This window comes from Jaculus jaculus, chromosome 12 (genome assembly GCF_020740685.1).
Source record: "Jaculus jaculus isolate mJacJac1 chromosome 12, mJacJac1.mat.Y.cur, whole genome shotgun sequence".
Taxonomy (NCBI): Eukaryota; Metazoa; Chordata; class Mammalia; order Rodentia; family Dipodidae; genus Jaculus; species Jaculus jaculus.
In genome coordinates, this window is record NC_059113.1 from 63612784 (window position 1) to 63620215 (window position 7432).

At 46.2% G+C, this 7432-nt stretch overlaps 1 pseudogene; it reads right to left on the reverse strand.

Annotated features, from left to right (window-relative positions):
- Positions 1-712: 712 nt before the first annotated feature.
- Positions 713-1922, reverse strand: LOC123453639 (annotated as a pseudogene).
- Positions 1923-7432: the final 5510 nt, after the last annotated feature.

Sequence of the window (7432 nt, forward strand, 5' to 3'; positions counted from 1 at the left end):
TACATGTAGGGGAACTCCCTTAGGACCAGATACTTTGGCCCCAGTTTCTTCAAAGTGAATTTGGGCTTTTAATTTTGTTAAAAGGTCCCTCCCTAACAATGGGTAGGGGCAATCTGGTACGTGTAGAAAAGAATGTGTGACCTTACCGGTGGCTAAATGTACCTTCCGCTTGGTGGTCCAGTGGTATTGTTTTCCTCCTGTGGCACCTTGTACCCAGGCAGTCTGGTCGCTCAGGGGTCCAGGGCACTGGGTGAGCACCGAATGTTGGGCACCAGTATCTGCCAGGAACGTGACAGGGTGCCCCCCGACAGTAAGAGTTAACCTAGGCTCAGGGGGGGGGCTCCTGGCCCTGACTGCCCTAGTCTTCATCTAGGGCAAACAGGTTGGATTTCGGGGTGGAATCCGTTGGTTTCCTGGGTCTTTTAGGGCAGTCCTTTACCCAGTGTCCTTTTTCTTTGCAGTATGCACATTGGTCCCGGTCCACTCTGGGTCTGGGTCTCCCTTGGTCTCCCAACCTATTAGTCCTATCATTGTTCTGTACTACAGTGGCCAAGAGGCGGCTCAATTCCTTGCTCCTTTTGCGTTCTCTTGCATTCTCCCTGTCCTCTGCTTCTTTCCTAAGCTTGTCCTCCCTGTCCTCTGCCTCCCTACGTAAGCGGTCTTCTCTCTCTTCTGGTGTCTCTCACTTATTAAAATTTTTTTCTGCTTCCTTTAATAAATCTTGGAGAGACTGTCCTTGTAAATTGTCTAATCTTTGAAGTTTATTTCTAATATCTGGGGCAGACTGCCAGATAAAAGTCATAGACACATTTACCCCCTGATTAGGATCCTCTGGATCATAGGGGGTGTACATGCTATAGGCTTCCTTAATTCTCTCTAGAAAGGAAGCAGGGGATTCATCTGGTTTTTGTATTACTTGCTTTACCTTGGCCAAATTAGTAGGGTGGCGCCCAGCACCACGGAGGCCCGCTATGAGCAACTGGCGATAAAGGCGTAGGTGTCCCCTTCCGTCTGCTGAGGTGTGGTCCCAGTCGGGGCGGGTCAAGGGAAAAGCATCATTAATCTCATCTAGTATCTGGGTGGGTCTCCCGTTATCGCCTGGAACATTCTTTCTGGCTTCCAGGAAGACTCTCTGCTTTTCTTCTGTCATGAGAAGAGCCTGTAAGAGTTGTTGGCAATCATCCCAAGTGGGTTGATGGGTAACTAAGATAGATTCAATCAGGTTAGTTAAGGCAGTAGGGTCTTTGGAGAAAGGCGGATTGTGGGTCCGCCAGTTATATAAGTCTGAGGCAGAGAAGGGCCAATATTGAACCTGTTCCCCTGGCCCCTGCCTCAAGGGTAAGGCTTGTGAAGTCTCATTCTTGAGTGGCTGCTCTCGGTGACTCCTCAGACGTCCAGCCACTGGGGAAGGGAGCTCGGGTGGGGCCGAAGGGGCCGGTGGCTGGTGACTAGGGGTATCGTGGGTCTGAGACCTATAGGGAGGGGGCTCCTCCGAGAGGAGGTCTATAAGGGGGTCCGGGGGAAGTACTGGTTTTAGGGGCTTCTTGGTATCAACTGGACAACAAGAGGAGGAGGAGGTAGGGGCAGGGATAAGCAGCGGTGGGGTAGGTGGAGGAGGGATGAAAGGAATGACCCAGGGTGGCGGGTCGACTGCCAGACTTTCCCAGGTAACTATATAGGGGACCTGATCTGGATGTCCGTGCGGGCCACGATCAAACACTTTATCTTTCACCTGTAAAATAGTAGAGAGGTTAAAAGTTCCATCCCTTGGCCAGCCCACATTGAAAGTGGGCCATTCTGCGGAGCAGAAAGTTTGCCATTTTTCCTTTTTGACGTCTACTGACTGGTTGGAAGCAATCTTCCGAACGTCTTTCCAATGATCTAGGGTTAAACTCAGGGGGGGTCACCATTTTTTGACCCATTTTGTCAAGAGACAACACTAAACAAACACCAAGGACTAGGACAACAGAGAGACAGCCAGCACAGAGACGCGCAGCGCGGCTTCGGTAGCAAACCGAAAATGCAGATTCAGATGGAGAGACTGTTCGTCTACCCAACAGACTAACGTATCCCTCGGATACTTGTTGAGCTCCGAAAAATCGGGCTCCCAAATTCCCTGAAGTGTCCTCCAGGGTGGCAGGGGGGGAAGTCCGAGCCCGTCAGCTCCTTCTCAAGCCGCCCAGATACAGAACGACACGGATCCGAGCCGATTTTCGAACGCAGCGCAAAAAACGTTACCAGACGTAGACAGATAGAATGGTGCACCAAATCAAATGCTTACCTTCCGGTGGGCAGTAATTGGGTTGGGCGGGGGTTCCCAATCCCGGGCGAGCCCCCAGCTGTAAGATTCCCAGGGGAGGGGGAACCTTCCGTGGTGGGAGACCCGCGCCCAAGAACCAAGACCGAGCCACTGGATGCAAAGGCAAGAGGCAGCTTTATTGTTCGCACAGGCGCCTGCGGGCACTCCAGTCCTTCGAGAGGCTGAGCGCGCCGGGCAAGGGGAAGGGTCTCTTTTTATAGGGTTTAGGGAGAGCAGAAGCAGGTTTACAGAAGCAGAAGCATGATTTCAGTCCCAGCACTGATTACTGGTTACTTATTAATAGACTTGGAGTCGGTGGGGATCCTCTTTTGTTTTTTTTTCCTCGGAAACATCCTGACAGGGTTATCTATAGTACATTAGGCGGGGTTAATGGTCAAGCTATGGTCACAAGGTTGTTTGCCTGTCTGCATCTGGGGGTCACAAGGCTGTTTGCCTGTCTGCATCTGGGGATCACAAGGCTGTTTGCCTGTCTGCATCTGGGGGTCACAAGGCTGTTTGCCTATCTGCATCTGGGGGCTGTTTTTGGCTCCTGGTATTTTTCCATGGGTTTTACAGTTTTCTTAAAACTTTTTTTTAAAAATTATTTATTTATTTATTTGAGAGCAACAGACACACGGAGAAAGATAGATAGAGGGAGAAAGAGAGAATGGGCACGCCAGGGCTTCCAGCCTCTGCAAAAGAACTCCAGACGCATGTGCCCCCTTGTGCATCTGGCTAATGTGGGACCTGGGGAATCGAGCCTTGAACCGGGGTCCTTAGGCTTCACAGGCAAGCGCTTAACCGCTAAGCCATCTCTCCAGCCCTCTTAAAACTTTTTATTGACAACTTCCATATTTATAGACAGGATACCATGATCATAATACCCTCCCACTATTCTTCCTTTTGCCCCTCTCAAATCTCCCTCCACTAACTCCCCTCTTTTCTCTCGCTCTCTTCTATTTTGATATCATTATTTTTCTTCCCTCTTATTATGTAGGTCTTCTGTGTGATCATGAAGTAATGCAAGACCATATATAAGCATTCCTACCCTTTTGACTCTTACATTCTTTCTGTTACTTCTTCCACAATGGTCCCTGTGCTTTACTGTACACTTCTTAAAGCACTTTGCTGAGTTTTGATAGGCCTCAGTAGTCACCACTACTTGAAAAGAGAAGGTTCTCTAACCAAAAGAGAGTAGTATAAATATGCAATAAATATACGTGGGCAGTTTGGTGAGCATAATATATGCATTTAGCCAGATAACAGTGTTAGTTTTCTCCAAGAGCTTATGATCTCTCCAGTCATAAGCTTTTGACTAAGTTTTCAGTACCAGGTATGAATTTCCTTCCATAGAACAGGTCTCAAGTCTAATCAGAAAGCAGTTGTTTCCCCCCATAACACACATGCCACCATTGTAATCAGTTGGCACATTTGGCTTGGCTAGCCAGCCTTAAGACTTGCAGGGTCCAGTGCTAGTTAAGATTGTTGATGACTTCTCTCTCCCCAAAGGATGTGTGCTGCATAGCTTTTTCCAGCACTATGACAGCTAGTCAATAGGGAGGAGGCTTCCAGCTCAAGTTCAGCTTGATTTCTCATTGACCTGCAGCCCAAGCATGTGGATTCATCTTTTTCTCTTTTCTTTTGAGAGAGAGAGAGAGAAAGAGAGAGAGAGAGAGAGAGAGAGAGAGAGAGAGAGAGAGAGAGAGAGAGAGAGCATGCACCAGGGCCTCCAGCCACTAGAGACAAACTCCAGATGATGTGCCATCTTGTGCTCTGGTTTATTTGGGTACTGGGGAACGGGACCTTAGTCCTTAGGCTTTGCAGGCAAATGCCTTAACTGCTAAACCATCTCTCCAACCCCCTAATGTGTATTCTTAAGTAATGGTCTTGCCATATAGTTATGGTGGGCAGCCTTGGAAATAGCCTGTAATGTTTTGGGGGCATCATGGACCTCCTTGACCAACAACTCACTGGAAGTTATCCCAACCCTTGGAACTGAATTTTTTCTCATAACAGTCTATGGCTTCTGGGCACAACTATATATACTTCTGCAAGATACTTCTGCTCAAACTTATATTTTATTTATATGCAAGGAGAAGGAGAAAGGGAATGAATAGTCATACTAGGGTCTCTAGCTTCTGTAAACAAATGCCAGATGCACAAAGTGACTCATGCACCTGGCTTTATATGGGTACTAGGAAACTGAACCCTAGTCCTTAGGTTTTCAAGCAAGTGCCTTGACCTCTGAGCCATCTCTCCAGCTGTCAAAATTCTTTTTTTTTTTTTCAAAATATTAAAAAAATCTGGGCATGGTGGTGCATACCTTTAATCCCAGCACTTGGGAGGCAGAGGTAGGAGGATAGCCATGAGTTTGAAGCCACTCTGACACTCCATAGTGAATCCCAGGTCAGCTTGGGCTAGAGCAAAACCCTACCTCGGGACCCCCCACAAAAATTTAAAAAATATTTTATTTTTATTGATTTGTGAGAAAGAGGCACAGAGAAAGAGGGAGAGAGAGAAAGAGAGAAAGAGAGAGGAAGAGAGTTAATGTGCATGTCAGGGACTCCAGCCACTGCAAACAAACTCTAGACCCACCTTGTACGTATGACTTATGTGGGTCCTGGGTAATCAAACAAAGGTCCTTTGGCTTTTCAGGCAAATACCTTAACTACAAAGCCATCTCTCCAGCACTCAAACATCTTTTTTTTTTTAAATTAATTTATTTTACTTTATTTTTTGGTTTTTCGAGGTAGGGTTTCACTCTGGTCCAGGCTGACATGGAATTAACTCTGTCATCTCAGGGTGGCCTTGAACTCATGGCAATCCTCCTACCTCTGCCTCCCAAGTGTTGGGATTAAAGGCGTGCGCTACCACGCCCGGCTTTGTTTTGTTTTTTTTTGAGGTAGGTCTCCCTCTATCTCAGGTAGTCTCAGGGTTAGCCTTGAACTCATAGCAGTCCTATCTCTGCCTCCCAAGTGCTGGGATTAAAGGCATGCACCACCATGCTGGGCTCCAAAACTCTTTGTTAAGACATAGATTGCCCCCGACCTGCGGGGCCAATGTTACGCGGGGTGGTTGAGGAGGGCTGCAACCTGAAAGAACGGGCGGGAAAGAAGAAGGAGACCAAGCGGAGGTTTTGTCAAGGTCTCGTTTAATGTTGGATTTTTTAGCCTTTTTGTAATCAGTCAGCAGGCAGGGGGCCAAGCAGGGGGCCCGAGGAGGTAGGGCCACCTGGCCGTAATCTTTCTGGAACATCTTGGAATGGAATGTCTTGTGACATTTTCCAGAGCTGGTGTTTGCCCTCGGGGAGGGGCCATATGAGGGCTGTTAGTTCTTCTTTTGTCCTAGGGCAGTGAGGGGCCATATGAAGGCTGTTAGTTCTTCTTTTGTCCTAGGGCGGTCAGGTCATGGTCTCTGACAATAGATAGTATTACCTAGCAAAGAAGTAGGTTTCCATATGGCTTATTCATAAGTCTAAAGTTTTAATTAATCCTCCTCCCACTTTCTCCTCTCCTCCCAAATTAAAAAAAGTTACTTATTTATTTGAGAAAGAAAGAGGCAGATAGAGAGAGAGGAAGAATGGGCATACCAAGGCCTCAGCCACTGCAAATGAACCTCAGATGCATGTGCTACCCCGTGTATCTGTCTTATGTGGGTCCTGGTGAACTGAACCTTGGTCCTGGTATATGCATTTGGAATCCATTTGCAGTGGCTGGAGCCCCTAGTGTGCCCATTCTCTCTGTCTTTCTCTCTTCTATCTCTTGTTGCCTGAAAATTAAATAAATAAAAAAAATATATTTAAAAAATAAGGCATTGAGGAGAAAGACTAAAAAGCAAGGAGTTGAGAAGTGGGCCCTGAGCAAATTAGGGCTCTTTAGGCTTCCCATTCTTATAGACATTCAGACCTTGCAGGGAAAAAAGGGGACCACAGATAGACAGAGTTAGGGTTTTGCAGGATCATCTGAGCATGGGCTGATGGTAAATGAATAAAACAGAACTTGTGTATAAAAGGTCCAAAAATTATCAGAATTACTATTAGGATTATTAGGATATTAGGATATTATTAGTATATTATATTAATATTAGGATAATAGTTATAATTTCCTTCCACCATAAAGATTCTGAAATCCACTTTCAAAGCTGTTCACCACATGATATGGTGTCTGCCATGATCTATACCTGTTCTTTTAGATCTTGTGGAACAGATGAGACATTAGCAGAATACATGCACAACATTAACCTTGATAATGGCACAGATGTTGCTCTCAGTTGCTATAAGCACATTTATCTAAAGTCACACAGTGTTGTAGTTACCTTATTGCTGGGAGAAAGCACCCAATCAAAAGTAGCTTATGAGGGGAAGATATTAGTTTGGCTTAAAGTCTCAAAGGAAGGTCCATGATGGCAGGGGAAAGCATGGCATGAGCAGAAGCTGGATGTCTCCTCTGCCATACCAGGTGGAAAACAATGGGAAAGTGAGTAGAGATCTAGCAAGGGGGAGCTGGATTATAACACCTCAATGCCCACTCCCAACAACACACCTCCTCCAGTAAGGTTCCACCTCCAAAATTGTCACCAGCTGGGGACCAAGCATTCAAAACACTTTTTTTTTTTTTTTTTTTGAGGTAGAGTCTCACTCTAGCCCAGGCTGACCTGAAATTCACTATGTAGTCTCAGGCTGGCCTTGAACTCACAGCAATCCTCCTACCTCTGCCTCCTGGGTGCTGGGACTACAAGTGTGTGCCACCACACGCAGCCCTCAGAACATAAATTTATGGGGACATCTGACTAAAACCACCAATCACTGTTTTGTGCAATTGTCACTCTTATTTTACTTTTGGAATTAAGAAGGGAAATTCCCTTGGCTATGTTACCCAAATCTTTTAAGGCATACTTTAATTTATACTTTTCTTTTATCTCTCTCTTTCTTTCTTTCTTTTCTCCTTTTTTTTTTTTTTTGTTTTTGTTTTTTGAGGTAGGGTGTCACTCTAGCTCAGGCTGACCTGGAATTCACTATGTAGTCTCAGGATGGCCTCGAACTCATGGTGATCCTCCTGCTTCTGCCTCCTGCGTGCTGGAATTAAAGGGTGTACCACTACACCCAGCTTAAACAGCAGTTTTAAACAGCTCATG